The sequence below is a fragment of the Oncorhynchus nerka genome, linkage group LG21, assembly GCF_034236695.1.
Source record: "Oncorhynchus nerka isolate Pitt River linkage group LG21, Oner_Uvic_2.0, whole genome shotgun sequence".
Lineage (NCBI taxonomy): Eukaryota > Metazoa > Chordata > Actinopteri > Salmoniformes > Salmonidae > Oncorhynchus > Oncorhynchus nerka.
This window is the reverse complement of record NC_088416.1, coordinates 25819977-25831785: the sequence shown is the minus strand read 5'-3', so window position 1 is coordinate 25831785 and position 11809 is coordinate 25819977. Positions and strand designations below refer to the sequence as shown.

General features: G+C 36.9%; 1 non-coding gene across 1 annotated transcript; it reads right to left on the bottom strand.

Annotated features, from left to right (window-relative positions):
- Nucleotides 1–11202: 11202 nt before the first annotated feature.
- trnat-cgu (transfer RNA threonine (anticodon CGU)) lies at nucleotides 11203–11274 on the bottom strand. The gene has a single exon. It is a non-coding gene; the product is annotated as a tRNA-Thr (tRNA).
- Nucleotides 11275–11809: the final 535 nt, after the last annotated feature.

Sequence of the window (11809 nt, the reverse complement as noted above, 5' to 3'; positions counted from 1 at the left end):
TTCAGAGCCAGCTCCATCTTGACATACTGGACGGCCATATATGAATTTTGTTTAAGTGAGAGCGACAACTTGGTCATATTTGGCTGGACACATTTCTATTGTCATTACAGCCTACATTCATTAATCTTACTGTGTTAATCATGTTTGGTGTCTGATTCGGGCATAAGAATCAAGAGAATCATCTAAATTCCTTCCCATTTAGCTTCAAATGCATCATGATGTCCTCTGTTCGCCATTTCTACTGAAGCTCTAAATATAACTGCTGAGGCAGAAAGGGTAAATGTATCCCCCTCGCTGTGTGAGGGTGGCTTGTCATGTGAGATTTTTCAATATACTTTACCCTGCAGAGTTCCCCTGCAAGGTCTCTGTGTGTCCCTCTCTGTCTAAATAGTCCTGCTTCAAAATGGGACTTCAACAGTGTGTGCAGCTCAGTGTGAATGTCAAAGGAATCTGACATCAGCAACTGTAGAGCACTCAATATGGCCATATCTACAATAGGATTAGATGTGGGTGGGAGTCTTGGCTGTAAGGGTTTCATACCGTGCCTATTGCTTCACACATGTCTCGATTTTTTTGGACAAGGAAATATATATTTTTCCTCACTAACATTGTTATAAAGCATTCCCAAATGGAACAATTCCAAACTTTTTTATCATCAGACACTTACCATTGTAACAAGTGTTGGTATGACATTGTTCTTACGCTGTATTTAGGGTCAGGATTACTGTAATTACAATACTTGTTGTATTACTTACAGTAAGATCAGCATCTGATGTATGCTGAAAGACTGAAACTAAATGTGTCATCCCATCTTGTGGTCCTGTTCAAATATTATGTGCATTGACAAGAAAAAGCACATTTCATCTTGTTATGCCACCTGGTATTTTGTTTAAAAGCTCTGTGTGTGTGTGTGTGTGTGTGTGCGCTCTTGGCCTGCTAACTCTCACACCCTCAGCTTGTTGTATCTGGCAGGCTGTCAGTGTGGAGACCTGCGAGAGATTATTAAACAGTAAACTGGGGTTGTGTGTCCTGCTCTGCCTTGTCTGAAGACCACTAAATAAAACTAGGAAGACTCATGTGCATGAGCGTAGTGAAAGAATACATGCCACCATCTTCTATTCACTCATACATACAGATCCATTCATCCCATGATGAGTAGAGGGAGGGTTCTTGACGACAGACACATACACTGAGTGTACAAAACATTAAGAACACCCTCTGAATGGCACACATACACAACCATGTCTCAATTGTCTCAAGGCTTAAAAATCTGTCTTTAACCTGTCTCCCCCCCTTCATCTACACTGATTGAAGTGGCATCAATAAGGTATCATAGCTTTCACTTAGATTCACCTGGTCAGTCTATGTCATGGAAAGAGCTGGCATTCTTAATGTTTTGTATACTCAGTGTAGTAGAGTACTATACGTTGATGTAGAAGAAGCCTCTATAGAGGAAGGTTATACAATCAGAAACACAACAGTCTAAGGACTGCAAGGACCAGGAAATATTGGTCACATCTGGAATCTTTAAGGTGGTTGTGACAATCCAAACCATTTTGTAGGTCATTGTGAATGTACTTTGCTAATTCAACAAAAAATGATGTTCTCCAGTGCATTCCTCTCCTCTGACGTCAGCTTGTCATAGCAAGAGGCTTTTGGGGATTCATTTTTGCAAAGTTTACTAGTTTATCACAGAATCTAATCAACATAGTTTTGGTTTATGCACAGCAATGCGTAAGAAAACATTCTACGTTGTTAGGATTTGAGGGATCATTTAATAGAGATTCCTCAAAGGATTACATCCATTGGAAAAAGTCAAACACGCTTATGCTATTATCTCATAATATTGAACATCAAATGTCTCAGATGAATATCTTGCAGTCCCTTTTAAAGATATCTCTATTAGAGGTCTACCGATTAATCGGAATGGCCGATTAATTAGGGCCAGTTTCAATTTTTCATAACAATCGGAAATCTGTATTTTTGGGCGCCGATTTTGCAGATGTAAAAAAAAAATTATACCTTTTAACTAGGCAAGTCAGTTAAGAACACATTCTTATTTTCAATGACGGCCTAGGAACGGTGGGTTAACTGCCTTGTTCAGGGGCAGAACGACAGATTTTCACCTTGTCAGCTCGGGGGATCCAATCTTGCAACATAACACTTAACAAGTCCAACGCTATAACCACCTGCCTCTCGTTGCACTCCACAAGGAGACTGCCTGTTACGCGAATGCAGTAGAAGCCAAGGTAAATTGCTAGCTAGCATTAAACTTATCTTATAAAAAACAATCAATCAATTATAGTCACTAGTTATAACAACACATGGTTGATGATATTACTAGTTTATCTAGCGTGTCCTGCGTTGCATATAATCGATGCAACGCTGGGGGATGATTTAACAAAAGCACATTTGTGAAAAAAGCACAATTGTTGGACGACTGTACCTAACCATAAACATCCATGCCTTTCTTAAAATCAATACACTGAAGTATATATTTTTAAACCTGCATATTTAGCTAAAAGAAATCCAGGTTAGCAGGCAATATTAACCAGGTGAAATTGTGTCACTTCTCTTGCGTTCATTGCACGCAGAGTCAGGGTATATGCAACAGTTTGGCCAACCTGGCTCATTGCGAACTAATTTGCCAGAATTTTACGTAATTATGATATAACATTGAAAGTTGTGCAATGTAACAAGAATATTTAGACTTAGGGATGCCACCCGTTAGATTAAATACCGAACGATTCCGTATTTCACTGAAATAATAAACGTTTTGTTTTCAAAATTATAGTTTCCGGATTCGACCATATTAATGACCAAAGGCTCGTATTTCTGTGTGTTATTATTGTAATGACCTGACTAGATCATAAATGAACAATTGTCCAGACAGAGGCCTGAGCTTGCGAATTGACGGTTTATTGAACCAACTTTACACAGGCTACTGTTTGGGCCGTAGCACACGCCAAATAGATAACCCACAATCCAACCGTGACCTTCTCTTGTGAAGCCCAGATGTAAGAGAGAGAGAACAAAGGCTGAACCTGGTCTTAACTTCCAATGCCCAACCCCCCCTCCACGCCACTCCGCCAACCACCAGGATGCCCGGCATCAGAACATTCCAGGCATTCCCGTGATTGGCAGATAGCAGGTTGATTGACATGTCGGACCCCGCGAACACCGGGTACTGGTCAGTACAACACAACCACCTCCTAGCCTAGCACATAACACACAGCTGTCTGTGCGGGTCGCTACATTATGTTATAATTACGTCTATGATTTGATAGAGCAGTCTGACTGAGCGATGGTAGGTAGCAGCAGGCTCGTAAGCATTCATTCAAACAGCACTGTCGTGCGTTTTGCCAGCAGCTCTTCGCAAGCACAGCGATGTTTATGACTTCAAGCCTATCAGCCTAATGCCTGGTGTAACTGATGTGAAATGGCTAGCTAGTTATAGCTTTTCAAACGTCACTCGCTCTGGGACTTGGAGTAGTTGTTCCCCTTGCTCTGCATGGGCAACGCTGCTTCGAGTGTAGCTGTTGTCGATGTGCTCCTAGTTCGAGCCCAGGTAGGGGCGAGGAGAGGGACGGAAGCTATACTGTTACACTGGCAATACTATAGTGCCTATAAGAACATCCAATAGTCAAAGGTATATGAAATACAAATGGTATAGAGAGAAATAGTCATATAAATACTATATTAACTACAACCTAAAACCTCTTACCTTGGAATATTGAAGTCTCATGTTAAAAGGAACCACCAACTTTCATATGTTCTCATGTTGTGAGCAAGGAACTCAAACTTTAGCTTTTTTACATGGCACATATTGCACTTTTACCTCTCCAACACTTTGTTTTTGCATTATTTAAACCAAATTGAACATGTTTCATTATTTATTTGAGGCTAAATGGATTTTTATTGATGTATTATATTAAGTTAAAATAAGTGTTCATTCAGTATTGTTGTAATTGTTATTATTACAAATACATTTTTAAAAATCGTCCGATTAATCGGTATCAGGTTTTTTTTTGGTCCTCCAATAATCGGTATCGGTATTGAAAAATCATAATCGGCCGACCTCTAATCTCAACTATGACAGTCATTCACTTCATCATGTACTTTCTGAGGCACCAGGCACCACGTGATGCAGAAATTATACCAACAATTAGAGTTTCTACTATCATTATTAATCAGTCTATTAATAGTCTATTAATAGTTGTTTTCTTGTCTTGTCATTCACAGTTTAATATTTTAAATACTCATATTGCAATATTCATATTTCAATATTATTACCATAGGCATTCGCTGTGATGTTTTATTTAAAATCAATGAAGGCACAGATCCTTTCTGCCATGTCATTTAGTCTGGAACGTTCCGTTGAAGGTATAGGGTGTCAATAATGACTTCCCCAGCTGTAACTGCCTCCCTCACGATAAGCAAAGACAAACCTGTCTGGAAAGCCAGCAAATGCTCTGTGATTCAACACAGCCTGACCATATTCTTCACACACAGCGCCTTCACAGCAAGGGAAGGTGTTTACGACTCCACCATCACATCTCACGATGCAAATGATTACAGTTTTGATTCCATATGTCCATGGCTAGGATATGTTTACAATGATATAGATGTGTTTATGCGCTGATATTTTGAGAGATTATTTAGATGGGCTTAGTTGAAGAGGGTTCACCTCCACTGATATTCTTCTATGAATGCAAATACAACAATGAAATCCCAAATACTTTTGTTTCATGACCCATTCTGTCAAGATCATTCTGATTCCGTCATCAATTACAAGGTAAAGGTGAAGAGAGCTAAATATCTATTCTGCTCACTCACAGTATATCCCACATAGAAGGAAGTGCTCTCCTGATAGCAGTAGCTACAGGCTTGTGGACATACAGAGAGCTTGATGTGTGTGAATGACCACTAATCACCTGTTTTATGCCTTAGCCCGCTTGCTGTGCAGCATATTTTATGAAGATGAGCAGAATTGCAAATGGCCTACTGAAAGTGTTCTTTTAATCAAAATTCCTTTGGTCTTCATCTGTTCACCCTCATCTAATTTGCAAAACATTTTGGTAATCGAACTAAACCCTCGGTTTGGTATTTCAATTAGTTGATCATGAATCCACAGCTGCTGTGACTGCACTACACTGTAAAAAAAATATTCAGGGCTTAGTAAATACTATCCCCAAAAATATATGATTTTCACATACAAATTCAGGTTTTGGGTTTTACTTCAATATTTGTAATACCTTACTTCATTTGTATGTTTTCAAAAAGCATTACATTTGAAAATGTCAATTCAATTTAATATACAGTGTATAATTTACTATATTTTCATAATATTTACTCTCAGCTTAATATATATATTTTTCAACAACTTGCCATGTGGCCTCATTTTTAGAGGATTGTGGGTAATTCAAAATTGTTTGACTTTATGATACTTTTACACAACTTTATATGCATGTTTCTGTATCAGTTTTAAGCAGATTGTTGTGCTATGAGTTATAATGGATAATGATGAACTGATATGAAAAGCATCGGGCAAATTGACGTTCAACGATGAGATTCCCACCATCAACAAGGTTACACAACCCTTAATGCTAGAGGCACATGCAGCATCTTACAATGCCTGCAGTTCTACGTCCACTGACTGCTAGTGGAATGCACACTGTGTTCAGCAATGGGTTAAAATGGCAAACAATCAAAGACATAAAAAAATATTTGACATGATCACTGAAAGTAACTGATACAAAAGATGAAGTAGATCTAACTGTTTTGGAGTTGTATATTATACATAGTAATACCTCATGTTGGAAATACTCAAAAAACTGAGGCAAACAGTTCATTTTTAAAAAGTAGAACCAAGCACATTTTTTTTTTTTTTACGGTGTATAGTAATTCAGTGATCCTAGTCAGCTGGAATTTAACAGGAAAGTGATACACACACAGGGGTTGTGAGCAGATCTTGGTGCAAAACAACTTAATTGTGCACTCAAGGCCATCTGTGAGAAGCACAAATTGTAGGCATGACATTATGTGAACTCCCTACCAAAGGGCTTGTTCAAGCCAAGGAGATACATTGGCAATGTTAACACAAACAAATATTGAGCAGTGGCTTGTGTTTGTGTCACATGCTCTAAGCACTGAAAGAGTGTGTTCTGGCCTTTGCCTCAGGACTAGGATGGAACAATCTGGGCTTTGAAAGAAGACACGGCTCCTTTCTTTACAGGGAAATTCTAAGAAGTCCCCTGCGTTAATATTTTGAGGAACATGAACGCCTCCTTACATGTTGTAATTGACGCAAACCTCTCACAATTGATATAAAGCCAATAACCATACTGAATTATGATTTATGCAATGCAATCATTATTTATTCATCATTAGAAGTGAGATAATCTATAAAAGTATAAATAGTCTCCTACCTACAGTACATGTAATACTATTTACAAACATTACACCGTGGACCTATTTGCATATATGACCAATAAACAAAATACAGGTATAACCTTTTCTTTATCCTTAGACATGAAATTAACAATTTGACAGAGATGTACACTACCGTTCAAAAGTTTGGGGTCACTTAGAAATGTCATTGATTTTGAAAGAAAAGCACATTTTATGTCCATTAAAATAACATCAAATTGATCAGAAATACAGTGTAGACATTGTTAATGTTGTAAATTACAATTGTAGCTGGAAAAGGCTGATTTTTAATGGCATTTCTACATAGGAGTACAGAGGCCCATCATCAGCAACCCACGTTTATCATTTTAAAAGGCTAATTGATCATTAGAAAACCATTTTGTGATTATGTTAGCACAGCTGAAAACTGTTGTTCTGTTTAAAGAAGCAATAAAACAGGCCTTCTTTAGACTAGTTGAGCATCTGGAGCATCAGCATTTGTGGGTTTGATTAGAGCCTCAAAATGGCCAGAAACAAATAACTTTCTTCTGAAACTCGTCGGGCCTATTCTTGTTCTAAGAAATTATGCCTACTCCATGCGAGAAATTGTCAAGAAACTGAAGATCTCATACAACGCTGTGTACTACTTCCTTCACAGAACAGCTCAAACTGGCTCTAACCAGAATAGAAAGAGGAGTGGTAAGCCCCGGTGCACAACTGAGCAAGAGGACAAGTACATTAGAGCGTCTAGTTTGAGACACAGAAGCCGCACAAGTCCTCAACTCGCAGCTTCATTAAATAGTACCCACAAAACACCAGTCTCAACATCAACAGTGAAGAGGCAACTCCGGGATGCTGGCCTTCTAGGCAGAGTTCCTCTGTCCAGTGTCTGTGTTCTTTTACCCATCTTAATGTTTTATTTTTATTGGCCAGTCTGAGATATGGCTTTTTCTTTGCAACTCTGCCTAGAAGGCCAGCATCCCGGAGTTGCTTTTCTTTCAAAATCAAGGACATTTCTAAGTGACCCCAAACTTTTTGAACGGTGGTCTACATTAGTTCATGTTTCAACTCTATTTGTCCCAGAAGGCAATTGGTTTTGCAGCAAGGAGCACATAAGACGTAGAAACGTTTAAAAAAAACACATATGAATCACAAAGATACTGAATGCAAAGGTAGTACATACAATGCTAGTGCATTAGTCATGGGTGGGCAGCCATTAATATAAATATATCAATATTAATGATCAACATTAGCACCACTAATAGTACAAAGTAAAACCTAGATAGAAGTTAAGTACCTTATCAAATACATAAAGTCAACATCATCATCATCAAAAATATGCTGAACTGAAACTAAACATAAAAAAATGATGATTACATTATCATCATCTTCAACATCATCATCATCATCACCATCAACATCAGCCCATGTAATGGAATCCAATACAATAAAGCTAGTTAGAACATTAATCCAAGGGCACTCTGAAATGTATAGAGGGGAAAGAGTTGGGTTAGTTTAATCTGATATGTTTTAGTTTAATCTGATATGTATTTTGGTTTAATCTGATATGTATTTTGGTTTAATCTGATATGTATTTTAGTTTAATCTGATATGTTTTAGTTTAATCTGATATGTATTTTAGTTTAATCTGATATGTTTTAGTTTAATCTGATATGTTTTAGTTTAATCTGATATGTTTTAGTTTAATCTGATATGTATTTTAGTTTAATCTGATATGTTTTAGTTTAATCTGATATGTATTTTAGTTTAATCTGATATGTTTTAGTTTAATCTGATATGTTTTAGTTTAATCTGATATGTTTTAGTTTAATCTGATATGTTTTAGTTTAATCTGATATGTATTTTGGTTTAATCTGATATGTATTTTAGTTTAATCTGATATGTTTTAGTTTAATCTGATATGTTTTAGTTTAATCTGATATGTTTTAGTTTAATCTGATATGTTTTAGTTTAATCTGATATGTTTTAGTTTAATCTGATATGTATTTTAGTTTAATCTGATATGTATTTTAGTTTAATCTGATATGTATTTTAGTTTAATGTATTTTAGTTTAATCTGATATGTTTTAGTTTAATCTGATATGTTTTAGTTTAATCTGATATGTATTTTAGTTTAATCTGATATGTATTTTAGTTTAATCTGATATGTTTTAGTTTAATCTGATATGTATTTTAGTTTAATCTGATATGTTTTAGTTTAATCTGATATGTTTTAGTTTAATCTGATATGTATTTTAGTTTAATCTGATATGTATTTTGGTTTAATCTGATATGTTTTAGTTTAATCTGATATGTATTTTAGTTTAATCTGATATGTTTTAGTTTAATCTGATATGTATTTTAGTTTAATCTGATATGTTTTAGTTTAATCTGATATGTTTTAGTTTAATCTGATATGTTTTAGTTTAATCTGATATGTTTTAGTTTAATCTGATATGTATTTTGGTTTAATCTGATATGTATTTTGGTTTAATCTGATATGTTTTAGTTTAATCTGATATGTTTTAGTTTAATCTGATATGTATTTTATACACCCCCATAAGCACAGCGATAGGAGATCAGTGCAAGAGCAATAAGGATTTTTAGGGGCATTATGATGGTGAAACTGAAACACAAGTGCCCCCAAAAGCCCCTCATTCTCCCTGCGGCATTAGATTTGAACTTCACTGGGCACCACCGCCTGCCACTAGTTTGACTATTTATTCTGTCCCAACATAACCACAGTATCACACAAACACACATAAAGTTGGGCTAATTGGTTAAGATGAGAGGGTGAGTCACAGAAGCGGGACTTTGCGGGCCAGTTGGATTCTAATCAAACTCATCTCGCCCACAAGATCCCGTGACTGAGACCACACTAAGGCCACCTGACATTCTCATACACATTACAATTCCTTATGGATACAATATTACATCATCCTCAGCTTTTATCCTCAACTCATTTTCAAAGAGTGCAGTTTGTGTGTAGGCTATTGCATAACTGACATTGGGTTATGGTCTAGGTAGGGGTTTTGTCTGGCTATAAAATAGATAACACACTTCCACTCACTGTTATTGAGAATGTGTCAGTGTCAGCCTGCTATAATAATGAGTTAATCTAGCTACATCCTACATGACCTACAATAAGGCTGGTTTCATAAGAACAATGGCTTTACAGTAGCCTGTGTATTTTATACAAATGATGTGATTAATGATTATGCAATCCTCATGATTTGAATCACTGTGCAATCCTTGAACATATCCTTTCATAAACTACACACTTGATTAGCATCAAGCTGACATTTCCTTGTACAACAACTGGATTATAACGTGCACATTAATATCATATTGCTGCAATATGTCCCTCTGTATTGAATGTAAAACAACAGGTTTTAATATACAGCTCTTGTGTGCATTTAGTGAATTCAGTGGGCGTTAGTTGAGTCCCAGACATTGTCTGGTGGTCCCTAGAGAGTTCAGGTACTCTCAGACACAATCTGTCTGCTACTCTGAGAGACCACCCCGTGAAAAAAAACAGCACATTTAATACGACAACTAATCATGCATACCTAATGTCAAAACAATAGCATTATCTAAACATTCACAGACAAGTTTAGCGTTCATTGTGCTATTCAAAATGATCAATAACATAGGCCTATAATTATTAGATAATCGGAGTGACAGCAATAAGAATCCCCCTCACACCTGCTGGCCCTCCCAGCCCTAGTTGACAGACGACATGACAGCCGCTCCGAACTCTCAAGCAAAACATCTTCCGTGTATCATGGATATAACGTGGCTTTAAACTTACCATGATAATATCAGACCAGTCAGCAGGATAGGAAGGAACGACTGTCTGATTTTGTGTGTTGTTGTTTCTTTAAGTATCCGTGCTCCTAGTGGTGAGCTCAGCAGTGTCTGGCGGATTTGACTCAATGCATTAAAATACAATCTCGATACATTGCTTCATGGTCACGCCACGAGGTAAGAGAGGCAGTGAATGGGGTGATTCAGTCTCAAAAACAGACAACAGCAATATGGCATTTATCCAAATAAATGTGTTTTTGTTGTTAATTATAGGCTGTTGAAATTCAGATAATCATTCTAGGGGGGTCGTATCAGAGTCAGATATGGCGTTGTCCTGCGTTGTTTTCTGCAGCTATTGGGGGGAAAGTTTGGCATATGCTAGGCCTACTGTAAATGGAAGTATGAGTTTTATTTTCCTAGAAGTATTATACAAATATTGAAACTGGGAAATGGATTAATCGAAATCCATGGAGCGTCACACTGTTTTGTGCGTTTATGGTGCCCAGAACAGGGTTCCGCGCGCGCCAAAAGGAATTCACAATAAGACTTGGTGAAAGGGTTTGAAAATGCAGATGAAATGGGATGTAAGAAAAACAAAACATTGCGTTCTTTTGTAAAAAAATATTACAAAAGTCCCCATGTCTCTTTTAAAATATGAATATATTGCGCAATTTAGCACACTAATTTAGTCAGTTGTTGCCTATATGTCAAGTTTCACTCTAAGGTAGCTACAATGTTATGTACTCATTCATTGTAAAGGAAAGATTGTATGGACGCATTAAAAACATTAGTGTTTGCTGCCCCCTATTGATGCTAAAGTAGTCCCACACAATGTTTTAAAAGTCAGGTATTCAGTCGAAGTGAAAATCAACACAAATATGACTGTTGTTGTGGCTGATCACGCTTACTATTATAAATTATATTTCGAGTACGGAAATGGTACATTGATTTTTGATTTAGCAGAAATGCTATTGATTATCTCGTAAAAGGCACGGACGGGGTTCGAACCCGCGATCTTCGGTTTACGAGACCGACGCCTTACCACTTGGCCACCGCGCCTGCGCTGGCTAGCGCATGAAAGAGTGTTCCATATCTCATGTAGACGAAGTACGTGGCGGCCCTATATGCAGTTAAAATGACCCTGAAATGTTAGTTTTTTTATTGCTTATGCCGTGTGCATGTATTTAAATTGGAAATAGGTGATGTTTTGTTTAAGACAGAAGTAACATAATTTCAGTTGAAAGGGAGTAGCTAGTAGAGACCCCACCAATGCATGTAAAATATAATGTATTTTAGCATAGGCCTATTTAAATGAACTGTCACTTTGGAAGTGACATTTGGTGTGAATAATAAAAAAAAGAATGAGAAAAATAAAATGTTTTGCATGAACCACAGGGGGAGGCTATTACACTGCACTGTCTTTCAAAACGTCACAAGACTAGCTAGTACACACACGCACACAATTTATGCAATATACAGAACAATTACAATTATTATTCAAACAGCTTTTTACATTTAAATGACCCTTCAAAAATGTGAGGTTTTCATTGTTGCAGACATTGTCACAACATTTTAAGAATGACCAAGCTAGTAA